Below are 15,742 nucleotides of genomic sequence, written 5' to 3'. Positions count from 1 at the left end.
TGAGAGGTGTAAAATTGCTTTTGCTGGATAATCTCATTTATATTAGTTCTAAGCCGAGTCAAACAAACTCTCATCTCATCAGCACAAAGAAGCCTTTGCGGTTTAGGACCCTCGTACCTACAGGACCGCCTCTCCTGGTATGCCCCGCGGAGGACCTTAAGGTCCACAAATAACAACATTCTGGAGATTCCGAGCCATAAGGTGGTTAGATTGGTCTCGACTAGGGCCAGGGCCTTTTCAGTACTGGCCCCGACTTGGTGGAATGCTCTTTCACAAGAGAACAAGGGCCCTGCGGGATTTGCCATCTTTCCACAGGGCCTGCAAGACAGAGCTGTTCCGCCTGGCCTTTGGGTTGGATTTAGTCTGACCCCTGTGTTTTCCTCCCTCATGGTTTGGATTTATGGACTACTTAAAATGAGGCTGCATTTTAAATTTTAATATTGTATTTTAATCTGTATTTTAATTAATTGTTTTCTTTTATGTCTTATTGTGATTTTATTGGTGTTAGCTGCCCTGAGCCTGGTTTTGACTGGGGAGGGTGGGGTATAAATAAAATGTATTATTATTATTATTATTTTCTGATTTTTCATTTGCTAGAGTTGAAAATCTCTGTTCACAAAGTAATACTACTACTACTACTACTAATAATAATAATAATTTACACCTGGTGTGTGCTGTAGGAGGGAGGGAGAGAGGCGGGGAGAGGCACCAAATTTTAGTGTCGCGCATGCTCAAATTGTGACTACTGGATATAGGGAAGTGTCCGTGTATGTGCTTTCCTCTCTGTTTCTTGGTGGCAGCTGATCCCTCCCGGGGGGGGGGGGGAGATCACGCAGCACCCAAAAATCCAGATGTGCCTATGAACCTGCAAAGGTGGGTGACCTCTGTCCCAGAATGATGCCATGTCAGGAACATGGTCGGAAATTTTAAAATAAAGCTAAGTGGGGGGGCCATAGCCCAAGGTTACTGAGCACTGACACTGGCCCTATCCTGCTCTGTCTAATCTGCATCATTATCATGTGTCTTCTACTATTGCCTTCCTAATAATAATAATTAATACATTTATTATTTCTACCCCGCACATCTGGCTGGGTTTCCCCAGCCACTCTGGGCGGCTTCCAACAGAAGGTTAAAAATACCGGTACATTAAAACATCAGTCATTAAAAACTTCCCTAAACACGGCTGCCTTCAGATGTCTTCAAAAAATCAGATACAGTGGTTGTTTATTTCCTTGACATTTGATGGGAGGGCGTTCCGCGGGGAGGGCGCCACCACCGAGAAGGCCCTCTGCCTGGTTCCCTGTAACCTCACTTCTCGCAGTGAGGGAACCGCCAGAAGGCCCTCGGCGCTGGATCTCAGTGTCTGGGCAGAACGATGGGGGTGAAGATGCTCCTTTCAGCTTTCCCCAACCTCAGATGCTTGGGACTACAGCATGGGCGTAGGCAGGGGGGCAGGAGGGGGCAGTTGCCCCCCTAGAAGCAGGGCCGCTGGCCAGCCTGCCCCGCTGCCCAGTGCTGTCTCCCTTCTCCCTGGCTGGCTGTGGGGCACAAAGCGTTTGGTTGGCTTTCCCTCCGCCCGCCCCACAACCAGCTGGCTAGAGGACGTCAGCCAAACGCTTTGCGTGGCTCTAGGGCTTTCCCTCCACCCACCCCACAGCCAGCCGGCTAGAAGGGACGTCTCCCTTCTCCCTGGCTTGCTGTGGGGCGGGTGGAGGGAAAGCCAGCCAAACACTGGACCTCTGAATGCCCTTCTGTTTTCCGACAAATTTCATGTTCCCCGAGGTGCCCAGCTATCTGGGCAGGGTGGTATTTTACGTTGTCAAAAGCCAGGCATCAGACACATGGGCCTGGATAGCATTCTGCTCTGAAGTATTTAGAAAGAGAATATAAATCTCCATCGCCTGTGCTGGCTAAATGCTGCAGCTGCCAACTGCGAGGGTCGTGTTAGGGTTGTGTCTGTAATATGTTTTATGGGGTCAGCAAGCAAGCTGCTGAAATGTTACAGAACACCGACCTCTGCCAGGCCTCTTAGCCATTAGGTAACTGGAGGTAGAATCCTCAGGTCTTCCAGAATGTCAAACTTCTTTTGATTGATCCCATTCATTTCGCAGCCATTGTATGTTGGCATATGCCACATCCAATCCATTAGCTGTGTGCATTCAAATGCACTTAAGTTTTTATTGCTTCTAGTTCTGTGTCATCAGCAAAGAAAGGTAAAGTTGATCTTCATCTAAATCACTGTCATGGATTATTGCGATTGATTACAACAAGCAAAGAGAGCTTTTTCAAGTTTAAAAGTTATGCTCCTTTTATTTCCCCAAGTAGTAATCTGTGCTGTTTAAGTTATTGCACTAGGGCTGCGTCGGAAAATACGGTGTATATTACATTCCTTGTTTCAAACATTTCTTTTAGTCCCCCTCCCCAATTCTCTGTCTTGCTCTGCTTTTATTTCTTCCTGGTGCTTACTTTGTAAGATAGAATAGAAACTCAAAAAGGCTGTTTGTTTGACGATTTTCTTTGAGTAATCCAGAGGTCTTCTGAGTGTGCCATCAATGTTGTAGAGCCAAACTTGGCCCTCCAGCTGTTTTGGGACTACAACTCCCATCAACCCTAGCTAACAGGACCAGTGGTCAGGGATGATGGGAATTATAGTCCCAGAACAGCTGGATGGTCAAGTTTGGCCATCACTGGTGTAGAGGCACAGGTCAATTCTGTGTCCAGGGCTGTGTCTACCAGCTCCACCTGGTATGCTGGCCAAGACCCTACCTGTCTTGTCAGAGTGGCAAATGTTTAGCTCCTGTTTGGACAACCAATGGCTTCAAGTTACAAGAAAGGGGACTCCTACTAAACACTAGGAAGAACTTTTGGACGGTAAGGGCTGTGGAATGGACTCCCTCAGAAGGTGATGGCCTCTCCTTCCTTGGAGGTTTTAAAGCAGAGGTTGGATGGCCATTGAAATATACTCTGAATCGAGAGTGAATTTCATGCTCTTTATTCAGCTCATAGTCATCAAGGAAAAGAAGAGAAGAAGAATGCCCTTTCCCCAAAACCATCTGCTTATACAGTAATACCTCGGGTTACGAACGCGATCCGTTCCGGATCGCAGTTCGTAACCCGAATAGTTCGTAAACCGAACGCGATGGGCGCCGCCATTTTGCGCATGCGCAAATTGCTCGATCGCGCGCGCGCCGCTTCTGCACACGCGCGCGCGGCGAAAACACTTCTGGGTTTGCGCAGTTCGTAACCCGAACTGTTCGCAAACCGAGGTGGTCGTAACCCGAGGTACGACTGTATACATTATTTATACAATGGGCTTTGCATGATTGGCTACTTCAGGGCTACACCTGTGGGCCAATCAGTTTGTGGATTGACTTCTGCCAGCAGCCTGATTGGCTGCTCCTGCAGGCCAATCAGGTTGCGGATTCACTTCCACCTGGAGTTGGATTGGGTGGCTCCTGTGAACCAATCAGACTGCTGATTCTGGATCCTATTGTTCTATGATTCAGCTCAGTACATAACAGCCATCTGTCATGGTTGCTTTAGTTGAGATTCCTGCATGGTAGGGGGCTTGTACCCTTGGGGTCCCTTCCAACTCTATGATTCCAGATCATAACCGAGATCAGTACGGCCTCTTCCGATCTCTTTGGTCTGCCCTGACGGTTCCCATTATCACAACCGGGAGCTGTGCACACAAACTGGATGAGATTATTCTGCAGAGCAGTGGGCAGGGGCAGGGCACTTAGCTCATGGGGTTCTTCCATCAGGGCTTTATTTTGAGTTTAAGGTGTGTTTCCTGCCTCTAAGGATCTTGTAATCTAAAGTGCGAAAGCAAAGCAAGCTGTTAATAATTAAAGAGCCTTCAGGCCTTTTACTTGGATTGAGGTGGGGGGCTCGGAGACCATTCTATTTTTAAAGTGCCCATATAATGCTTGCTCTAGCAATATTGCCCTACAGGGCTTTGAGATGAAGTTTTTATCCGACAGATGGTGGGAAGAGTGAAACAGAGAGGAGGTGGCAAATACGTAACGTGGTCTGTCTTACTGAGGTGCCATCTCCTTGGGCAGCTGCTGTAGTCCTGTTCTCATGGCAGGAGTCTCTGCCTTAGACTCGGCCAACGTAGTTGGGGCTTGGGAAGCGTTGTCCCAAGGGTTTTTTAACCAGTGGCATAGCACAGGGTGGGTCACAGGGGTGGGTGCCCCAGGCGCAAAATTCTTAGGGGTGCAACATTTGCCTCAATCCAGCTGCTCTCCTTTGTTACTGGGCTCCATTGAAAACAGCAACCTAAGGCATACCTAAGACGAACATGAGTTTGACCGAACTGCAGGAGGCAGTGCAAGACAGGAGTGCCTGGCGTGCTCTGGTCCATGGGGTCACGAAGAGAAGGACACGACTAAACGACTAAACAACAACACAACAACAAAGCTTCTCCAACTCAGTTTTGCATGTTGTAAATTGCTCCAGTTTAGTGACACCCCACATTTTATTTAACTTGTCTAGCCTACTTCTAATACATACACGGTCTAAGTTCATTGCACATTTTATTTATCCATTCTAACTGGCATTAGGCAATATATATTTCTAACACATCACAAGTCTACCATTGCATCACAGGGCAGACGGGCAGCAAGTTGGTTGCTGATCTAGATATCTCTGTGAGGGTAGGGTTTTTGTTTTTGTTTTGAAGTGAAATCTGCTTCTTTCAGATCTGCATCCAGCACTCTCCTTTCCTTTGCCAAATGAGACATTCACCGCAGCCAGAAAAGATCCTGGCCTCTCTTGGCTGGAATTCATCAGCCAAAATAGGAATGGGTCCAGGTAGCAGGTGGCCAATCCTCCCGCAGAGAGAATGATGCATATCAACAGGGCAAGACCCAGCTATTGACATTGGAAACCTCTTGATGCGGGAACAGTCGGGGGGGGGAGGGGGGAGTTCATTCCTGGTAGCTGTGGAGTTAGTCAAGTGAAACTGAGTATTCTGCTAGCCGGTCTTCTTTCTGAATGCTTGGTTATAGGAAGGCTGCCTTCTTCCGAGTTGAACCATTGGCTCACCTAGTATTGTCTATCTACACTAAGGTAAAGGGACCCCTGACCGTTAAGTCCAGTCGCGAACAACTCTGGGGTTGTGGTGCTCACCTCGCTTTACTGGCCGAGGGAGCTGACATTTGTCCGCAGACAGTTTTTCTGGGTCATGTGGCCAGGATGACTAAGCCACTCATGGCGAAACCAGAGCAGCGCACGGAAACGCCATTTACCTTCCCACCGGAATGGTACCTATTTATCTACTTGCACTTGATGTGCTTTTGAACTGCTAGGTGGGCAGAAGCTGGGACCGAGCAACGGGAGCTCACCCCGCCGCGGGGATTTGAACCACCCACCTTCTGATCTCGGTGAGCTCTAGGCTCTGTGGTTTAGACCCGCATCCCTGCACTACGCTACACTAGCTGCCAGCAAATGTCTAGGATTTCGGACAGGAGTCTTTTGCACCCCTGCTGAGAAAGGCCAAGGATTGAGCTCAAGTTCTTTTTGCGTGCAGAACATGTGCTCTGTCACTGAGTTACAGCCATTCCCCAGCTATTAAGAAGAATTAAAGGAGAACTGTGCCAGTGAGTGATGTCCACTAGGAATGGGTGATATCTGGTTTCCAACAATATGATATATCATCAACAATATGATATACCAGGCGGCTAGCTACACCGCTGCCTTGGTTTAAGAACAGTTTATGAACAACTTGTATTAAGCACGCTGCAAACCGTAGGTGTTTTGGTTTGTGAACTTTACTTGGAAGCAGAACATGTTCCGCTTCCTGTTGAGTGTGTTCCATTTGTAAATTAAGTCCCCTGCTGCTATGGGAAAGCATGCCTTGGTTTAAGAATGCTTTGGTTTAAGAACAGACTTCTGGAACGGATTAAGTTCATAAACCAAGGTACCACGATGTCTGAAATAAGTATGTAACCATGTAGAGGTGAACAGGGTAATGTCCTGGCAACTGCTACTACTTAGTAAAATGAATATATTTTTACTTGCCTTTAACATATTGTTACAACTGTTATTCTATCACAGAGCAACAGGGAGAGCAGGAATCAGGAGGGATATGGCTTTTCCCATATCACAATTTTTTACATAGCGCATGAACACATTGTGATTCATGATACTTTGCCATGTCAAATATTACGAAACTATTACCACAATATGGACTTCAAACTGGTTTTGGACGATGTACTGTTACATTGCCCAGCCCTAATATCCACTGCAGTTGCCCATGAAGGGTCTACACAGTCATAAAGGACATTTTAAATAACATGCCAATCACAGGTTGAAAACAGTTTTTTAAAACTATAATTGTGAGAAACAGTTTAAAACCTAACAAAAATCTATTCAGATAGAGACTGGGGATAAAGGTTTGAAAAAGCTTGTTGAAAGAGACAAATCTAAAAAGCGAATAGAAAAGGCATCAGTCTGATACACAATGGGATATTCCACTTTCTATGGGCAGAGAAACCTTGAGACAAAGTAGTTTACCTCAGATAAGATGTTTTGTCATCTGCTTGATCTCCCCCATCTACTTCTCAGAACAGTTTATTTAGCAAAATGTATACTGTATATGGCTTGATTGTAATAATGCCTCTAACAGTTTGAGAGCAGGTTATTAGGCCATTTTTCTATTTCACCTGTTAGAAACTTTGTAGTACTTTCTTGTGCTGCATATATATATATATATATATATATATATATATATATATATATATATATATATGCAAAGAAATAAAAATGCTCTCCCAGCACATCTCTTTTATTGCAGGCTCAAATTTAGCCATTCACTTGACGCAACTTAAGATGTTCCTATTCCTAGGATTATTAAACTTTCCTTCAGAGCCATGAAATGCTAGTTCCCATTCAGCTATTTAAAGAACAATGGCAGAGATTTTTCAAATATCTCTCTTCAGTCTTGCCCTTCAGACTCAAACAAATGAAATAGCTCCTGTGTGTGATCGGCTTGTCAATTCAGTTCTTACCGTTCCGGTCTTTTCAAAGGGGTCATATTTTTAGTGTGAGCATTGCTAATAATAATAATTATTATAATCACAACACTATAGTGATTTTAAATGTTCTAAGTGCTATAACAGCCATGTAAGGTAAGCCAGTATTATATCCTGCAAATAATGCCTGAGTTCATGGCAGAGAAGATATTTCAACCATGTACTTCCTGATCCATCACTCAGACTTTTAGGTAGTACACCAGCTCTTCTTAACTGTCAAATACCATGTTTTTCTGTTTATTGCTGTTTGTAGGAATGCTCCCCTATCATGTCTGAATGTTAACAAAGCTAGCAGCTCATGTGCCTTCTGAATCTGAGGACTTATACTGGTATGGAATCTTCCATAGAGTTTTCTTTGGAAAAGATCGCTCATTTTTGCATGGAGAATTTTCTGCCTTCTGGTGTTTTCCCCGTCATCCTCCTTGCAGTAATCTTAAAATATAAAAAGCAATTGTAGCAGCAGACTTTGTAGTGTGTGTTGGGAAATAACCCGGGGAAGACCGAGTTTATCCTGAAGTCCCATGTGCGTGGGGAACTACAAGGAAAAACAGCTGCCTGCCTGAGATCAAAAAAGTGTGTCGGGCTAGACTCACTCTTTAGCCAAAACAGAGTTTAAAACACAGATCTACGCAGCGTTTGCAAAGCACAGAAAATATAGGTTGTTAGATCTTTACATTTCCCAGTATTAAGTGCTCACAGTTCATCCTTGCCTCTCGGTGTGAATAGACCACACAGTTTGTTAAGTTTAAATGCTTTGCTTACAGTAATCACAAGTCTCACTTATGCACTGTTCGACGCTACAGCAGAAAGACAGGCAAAGTATTCTTGGTTACAGAATGCAGAAATTAGCTTCAAGCACGTGGTCTGAGTCGAGGCTGGAGTCTCAAACATGGTTCAAAAGGGAGGGAGGAAGAGGAAGGCAACAGGAAACAAACAATTACACCTCCCTTTTCAAAGGTAAGGGGGTGTGACCTAGCTGTACCTTCTCTAGGAATTGACTGTTCTGTGGTCCTTAACCTTTCCTTACTGGCAATTATGTACAGTTATGTTTGGCTGCATAAACTCTCCCACAGTAAGGTCCTTTATGCGGTCCCTATGTGGCTTGGGACCCTCGTACCTACAGGACCGCCTCTCCTGGTATGCCCCGCAGAGGACCTTAAGGTCCACAAACAACAATATTCTGGAGATCCCGAGCCATAAGGTGGCTAGATTGGCTTCTACTAGGGCCAGGGCCTTTTCAGTATTGGCCCCAACTTGGTGGAACGCTCTTTCACAGGAGACCAGGGCCCTGCGGGATTTGTCATCTTTCCGCAGGGCCTGCAAGACAGAGCTGTTCCACCTGGCCTTTGGGTTGGACTCAGTCTGACCCCTGTGTTTTCCTCCCTCATGGCTTGGATTTATGGACTACTTAAAATGAGGCTGCATTTTAAATTTTAATATTGTATTTTAATCTGTATTTTAATTAATTGCTTTTTATGTTTTATTGTAATTTTATTGGTGTTAGCCGCCCTGAGCCCGGTTTTGACTGGGGAGGGTGGGGCAATAATAAAAATTTATTATTATTATTATTATTTATTTAGCAGTATCCTACTAAGCCCTTTCCTTTAAAGCTGTTTGGACTTTTTTGCCACCCCAACCATGGCATTCTGAATAAGCCCCTAATTAGTCAAGCATTCCCTGCAGGGAACATTTTGTTTGTGCGCTGCCTTTCCACAAAAAGGCATGCTCAAAAAGGAACCCATCTCAGAATCAACCACTGCCAGAATGATTTCATAAGGACATAGTAAAACAGCATCGTATCAAATTCGAACAGTGTTCTCGAAGCTACGAACATGAGTTTGACCAAACTGCGGGAGGCAGTGCAAGACAGGAGTGCCTGGCGTGCTCTGGTCCATGGGGTCACGAAGAGTCGGACACGACTAAACGACTAAACAACAACAACAATCAAATATAACAAGAGACAAGTACGACAACAACATTTCAGTATTATAATTGTAGCAGGATTACACCACCAACATGGCACTCCTGGCAATAGCAAAACTATATAGGGAGCCTGAAAAGTTTGACTTTGGTTCTGCTGCAAAGTCTTGTGTAAGACTCTGCCTAGACTGGTTAGCGGAGAGAGATGTTCTGGTCCTGGCCTGAGGCTGCCAAGCCGACATCTGCACTAGGTGATAAGAGCACAACCTGACACAATATAATTGCACGTTTGGCACTTGGCAGCACCTGGAGAGACTCCGAGGACTACCCCTTGCTTCCCAGCTGGTCTGCCTGTCCATCAGGGTCATGTCGCAAGAAGCCGACGATGCTTCATTAGACATGTGCCGAGGGGGAGAAGCCTATTTGGGTGTGCCAGGGAGACTGGCACACTCCCAGTGGCTGGATTCCTGAAGGATTCGTAGCCAGGAGGACTGGAAGGAATGACTGCTTCAGTGCCTGGGTTTCAAAGAGGAAAAGAAGTCACAAAAAGCTACCACTTGCTCTCAGCTCTTGTCTTTATAACAGCAAAGTGCGATAGGGACCCAAGCAGGAGACAGAAGATGTACTCGAGTGTTGAGAGGACATAGAAGCAGTGGATTCAGAAGCCCATTCCCTTGATCAACTGCAGCCGCTGAGTCCATTTTTGCTGCTTAAATGTTCTTATTAGAATCCCACACTGATGTTTGAGACTTAATATGATGGCTACATGGACACCATACATTTAAAGCTTGTCCCCTTGAACCCTGGGCAATGTAGTTTATTGTCCACAGAACTGCAATTCCCAGCAATCTAAGAAATGACATTCTTTGAGGGAAGCAAAGTGCTTTAAATGTGTTTTAAGCAGACACTGGAGAGACCTGTCAGGAGTAAGCATGGACCAATGGTATCAAATGCAGTGGTACCTTGGTTCTCAAATGCCTTGGTACTCAAAAAACTTGGAACCCAAACATTGCAAACCTGGAAGTAAGTGTTCTGGTTTGCGAACTTTTTTCGGAAGCCGAACATGCTCTGTTTTAAGTATTACTCTCAAATCAGAGTGCCACACTTCCATTTTGAGTGTTACGCTGAGGTCCGCCTGTTTTTGCGGCTCTTTTTGTTTTGTTTTTATGACTGTGTGGAACCCAGTTCAGCTACTGATTGATTGATTGATTGATTGTTTGTGTGACTGCAGTACATTGTTTATTGCTTACATTTTATGGATCAGTGGTTTTGTTAGATAGTAAAAATCATGTTAAATTGCTGTTTTTAAAAGTCTGGGATGGATTAATCCATTTTACATTACTTTCTATGGCAAAGCGCGTCTTGGTTTTGGAGTGCTTTGGTTTTGGAACGGACTTCCGGAACGGATTAAGTCTGAGAACCAAGGTGCCACTGTAGTATGGGAAAGAGCCTTATTAGAAAAACTAACCAATAAACTGAAACTGACACGGAGACAAATAGAAGAAGACGCCTTCACCCTGGTATGGCTACCTTTTATGACATACACAGCCCAACAAGACAGCGACGAGAATCCCCCGACAGCATACGAATCAACCTGGCTAACCTGATCGAAACACACACACACACACACACACACACACACCACTCTCACACAAAAACAAATCTCACTACAGCCAACCAAAGACAAATCCAAATCCACTTTCCATTACTTTCAATGGGAAAGTTTGCTTCAGGTTAAGTACGGACTTCCGGAAGCAATTACACTCATACCTCGGGTTAAGTACGCTTCAGGTTGAGTACTCCGCGGACCCGTCTGGAACAGATTAATCTACTTCCCACTACTTTCAATGGGAAATTTCACTTCAGGTTAAGTACGCTTCAGTTTAAGTACCCCGTGGACCATCTGGAATGGATTAATCCACTTTCCATTACTTTCAATGGGAAAGTTTGCTTCAGGTTAAGTACAGACTTCTGGAAACAATTGTGTTTGTAAACCGAGGTACCACTGTACAACAAGTGAATAGTAAGAGAACCCATACAAGTTAAACTGACACAAAAGCTTCTTCTTCTTCTTCTTCTTCTTCTTCTTCTTCTTCTTCTTCTTCTTCTTCTTCTTCTTCTTCTTCTTCTTCTTCCTCTTCCTCTTCCTCCTCCTCCTCCTCCTCCTCCTCCTCCTCCTCCTCCTCCTCCTCCTCTTCCTAATTGTTTAAACCAGTTCATAAACCAAGAACTTACACATTGACCACTAATAACAAAACATGTTGCAGATATTTTCCCACACCTGTTATGCTGTTTTTGTGATATACAAAGGACATGAGAAAACTTGGTATACCTGTTTGTATAACATCATTCTTATTTATAAAACCCAATTTTTAAAAGTGATTTAAGTGGGGTATGCGCATGCATATCTATGGGATCGGGGGATAAAGCGGCATAGATCTTCTTGATCTGCAAGGAGAGTGCCTCTAGGCTGCGTCTCGTGCGTGCATTAAAAATGGTGCTAAATAGGGTTACGAAATCAAGCATCTGAAAGTGATGACTTGAGCACACAGTGGCCCATGCCCAGTCAGGTCTGGGTGTGCATTCCCGCAAAGAGTTGTGGGTATCTTGCCCAGCTGATCCAAGATGACAGCCCTGGCCATCTGCCTACAGGTGCACAAAAACAGAGCCTCATGCACCCCGAGGCTCACACAGCTCACAGATGAACACCGTGCAAGGACCAATGGCAATGCCCTTGGCTGTGCTGGCATAAGAGGAGAGTTGGCAATCTGCCACATGGAAGCAATCTATGGCTTTCCCACAGGGTAGCCTAGTTCCCCTGTTTCTCCACACACACCCCAAATGACACCCACAGCGGCATTCACGATAAGAAGCCCAGGAGAAGAAGTTCCATTGTGCCTGCTTGCTTGTTTTTAAATAAATTTTGGGTTTTGTCTGCACAGGGAAACTGACGACCGCAGCATATTATCTGTCGTGCTGTACTGTGCATTGCTTGGCAGTGATGAAAAGTTTAAAAAAGCAGAATACTTGTGCGTAAAGCTCCTTGGAAATGAAATGCACCATCTCATTTCACTCACTCAGAAGTGCCAAGGCATTCTGTGTCAAATCAGAAATGAATGAACAACTTGCCATTCCTCTCTCCACCCCCCCCAACAACCTATAGTCTTTCACCCAAATATGTAAGCTCGGAAAGTGCCTTATTCTTCCTAAATGATCATTCAATTGCTTGTAGACCATATCTTTTGGTAGATTTATTGCTGGCTCTTTGAAGTGGGCGGGGGGGGGGGGCGCAAACAAATGCATTTTGCATATTAACATGTAATTCTTGTTCCTGTCTGCTCAGTTTGGGAAATGGTTTGAATGCTTTTATAAAGAAAAAAATGGCCAATAAAATTGGCTGCAGCACCATTGCTTTGCAATTCTTATGAACGGCAAAGTGCTACTTACAGTCATTGATGTTAAAAGCTATTTCTAAATTATGGTGCCATTTATTATCTCTAGCGTCCAAAGTAAGTTTAAATGATGCTGATAATTCATGTTTTACCAAATTTCCCTTTCCCCCCCGAGGATACCTCTGATTAACTTATGCACATTTAAGCGCTTTTTAAATTCCCCTTTTATTGCCATTATGCTCTGAGAATCTCAGCGATTCTCAAAAATGGGTAATAAACTTGAGATAAAATGCTACAGTTTTAGATCAATGCTGACATATTGCTCGGGTGATTTCTTCAGAGCTAAAGTGATGGTGCTTCATATTTACAGAATATATACTATGTTATTACTGCAGGATTACCATTTTGTTCTAAGATGAAATGAGTAATTTACCAATTTATTAAACAGTTACATTTAAGTATTGCTTAGGACATTACTTCGGCAATCTGTTTACTTAGCACGAGGAGTTATCATTAAAAAAAAAACACCCAGTTTACTTAGGTAAAATTTGTAATCATCATGCCCTCCATTAGCAGACTTATTTTTCTGCAAGCCTAATTGCCTGGAAATGAGTTTTTTCTTATTTACTGTGGTAAATTCTGCTAAGCCAGCTAAAAATGTCACCCTAGCATGAAGTGCTGCAAAAATTAATAATACATACAGAAGGCAGTTTTAATTAGTATAATACCAAACATTAATAAAAGATTTATAGGACTGAGGCTGCTTACTTGGAAGTAAGCCCCGTTGAACCTTTGTGGGATTTATTCCCGAGTAAACCTTGCAGAGGATCCTATTCTGTGAGCCTGCAGTTCTAGACATACTTACTTGAGAAGATACCCTATTGAGCTCAGTGGTAGCTACTTCTTGAGTAAGAAGAGTTTGGATTTGATATCCCGCTTTATCACTACCCGAAGGAGTCTCAAAGCGGCTAACATTCTCCTTTTCCTTCCTCTCCCACCACAAACACTCTGTGAGGTGAGTGGGGCTGAGAGACTTCAGAGAAGTGCGACTAGCCCAAGGTCGCCCAGCAGCTGCATGTGGAGGAGCGGAGACGCGAACCCGGTTCCCCAGATTACGAGTCCACCACTCTCAACCACTACATCACACTGGCTCTCAGTGTGTAAATGTGCTCTTGACTGGGCTGCACAACATACAACAGAAGTGCATACACCTTAATCAGAGTTGGGGAAGCTCAGTGCCAAATGTTAGGAATCAATGAGAAAAGGCAGCTGAACATGCACAGGGCTCCTTTTCTGCATGCATCAGAGGAGCGCGACTAGTGAGCACATCAGTGTTGAGGGGGTAGCTAGCGGGCAGGGACCTTACGCCCACTGTTGGTGCAATGTGAACAATTGGGTTAAATTACACAGTGCTTGGGCTCATGTCTTGAGGAGCACATCCTCCACGTCTGGATGTCCTGAGATAAAGGATGCCAGGTGCACCGGGTTGCCATAGCAACACCAGCAAGTTCAAATTTATGATTTGCTGAGTCATCCATCCTCCCCATAGGTTCAGGAAATATGTCTACATGTAGAGATGGATATCATAGGGCATGGCTTTCGTTATGTCTTTTCTGGGCTGCATCAATAGGCGTATAGCATCTAGATCAAGGGAAGTAATAGTACCACTGTATTCCGCTCTGGTCAGACCTCACCTGGAGTCCAGTGTCCAGTTCTGGGCCCCACAGTTCAAGAAGGATACTGACAAGCTGGAACGTGTCCAGAGGAGGGCAACCAAAATGGTCAAAGGCCTGGAAAGAATGCCTTATGAGGAACGGCTTAGGGAGCTGGGTATGTTTAGCCTGGAGAAGAGAAGGTTAAGGGGTGATATGATAGCCATGTTCAAATATATAAAAGGATGTCATATAGAGGAGGGAGAAAGGTTGTTTTCTGCTGCTCCAGAGAAGTGGACACGGAGCAATGGATTCAAACTACAAGAAAAAAAATTCCACCTAAACATTAGGAAGAACTTCCTGACAGTAAGAGCTGTTTGGCAGTGGAATTTGCTACCAAGGAGTGTGGTGGAGTCTCCTTCTTTGGAGGTTTTTAAGCAGAGGCTTGACAGGCATATGTCAAGAATGCTTTGATGGTGTTTCCTGCTTGGCAGGGGGTTGGACTGGATGGCCCTTGTGGTCTCTTCCAACTCTATGATTCTATGATTCTATCCTGCCCTGTTTGCTGTCAGGTATCTGAATCTGTAAGAGTCAGAGGAAGAGGTTGTGGGTTTTATAGAGCAGCGTTTGCTAGCATGGCGATAGTGTTAGTGGATCTCTCTGTATATGTACAGTGGTACCTCTACTTACGAATTTAATGCGTTCCGAACACACATTTGTAAGTCGAAAAAAATTGTAAGTCGAATCCTATAGGAATGTATTGGGAGAAAAAATTCGTAAGTCAAAGCAACCCTATCTAAAAATTCGTAAGTAGAAAAAATCCTATCTAAACCTCATCCAAGATGGCGGACGGAGCTCCATTTGTAAGTAGTAAAATTCGTAAGTAGAGTTATTTGTAAGTAGAGGTACCACTGTATATATATATATATATATATATATATATATATATATATATATATATATGTATCTTTACGTCAAAGACCAGAGAACTGTATGTACAGTTGTCCTTTGGAAGTAGAATGGAATCTGTTCTGGCAGTTCATTTGACTTCCAACACATTCGAAAACCAAATCGTGGCTTCTGATTGGCTGCGGAAGCCCTGTCAGACGTTTGGGTTCCAAAAGAACGTTTGCAAACCGGAACAATCCCTTCTGGGTTTGCGGCATTCGGGAGCCAAAACGTCCGAGTTCCAGGGCATTCGACAATCAAGGTACGACTGTACCCGGTAGTAGATGGCAGTGTTTAGCTTTGTTTTGTGTCTGGAGATGGTAAACCCTTTGTTACTTTGAATTGTGTGGGAGAGGATTCTCCCTCCATAATTTGGGGACTCTTGGAAGAAGCTGAAAACAGGACACCCTGAAGATTCTGCTGGGGCTCCTCATACTCTGCTGACACACCGCTCTTGTTGAGGTGTGGTGAACTACGAAATGACTTCCACAAGTCACCAACATGCCCTGCTTCATGAACGCATGGAGCAGAACACGGTTTGTACTGAATCAGACCAGTATGGTCCATCTAGCTCGTAATTGTCTCCACTGACTGGCAGTGGCTATCTAGAATTTCAGGGAGGTTCTCTCGCATTCCCGGAGATGCTGGGGATGGAAACTGGGACCTTCTGCATGCAAAGCAGATGGTTTATCGCTGAGCCGCAGCCCTTCTCCCATGAAGGGAGCTTTATCTGCTGCACATGCCTAATGCTTACCTCCATTCCATGAAAAGTTTCATTCTGCAAATCACGCTA

This window comes from Zootoca vivipara, chromosome 3 (genome assembly GCF_965207765.1).
Source record: "Zootoca vivipara chromosome 3, rZooViv2.hap1.1, whole genome shotgun sequence".
In the NCBI taxonomy this organism is placed as follows: Eukaryota; Metazoa; Chordata; class Lepidosauria; order Squamata; family Lacertidae; genus Zootoca; species Zootoca vivipara.
Note: the sequence above shows the minus strand (reverse complement) of the source record.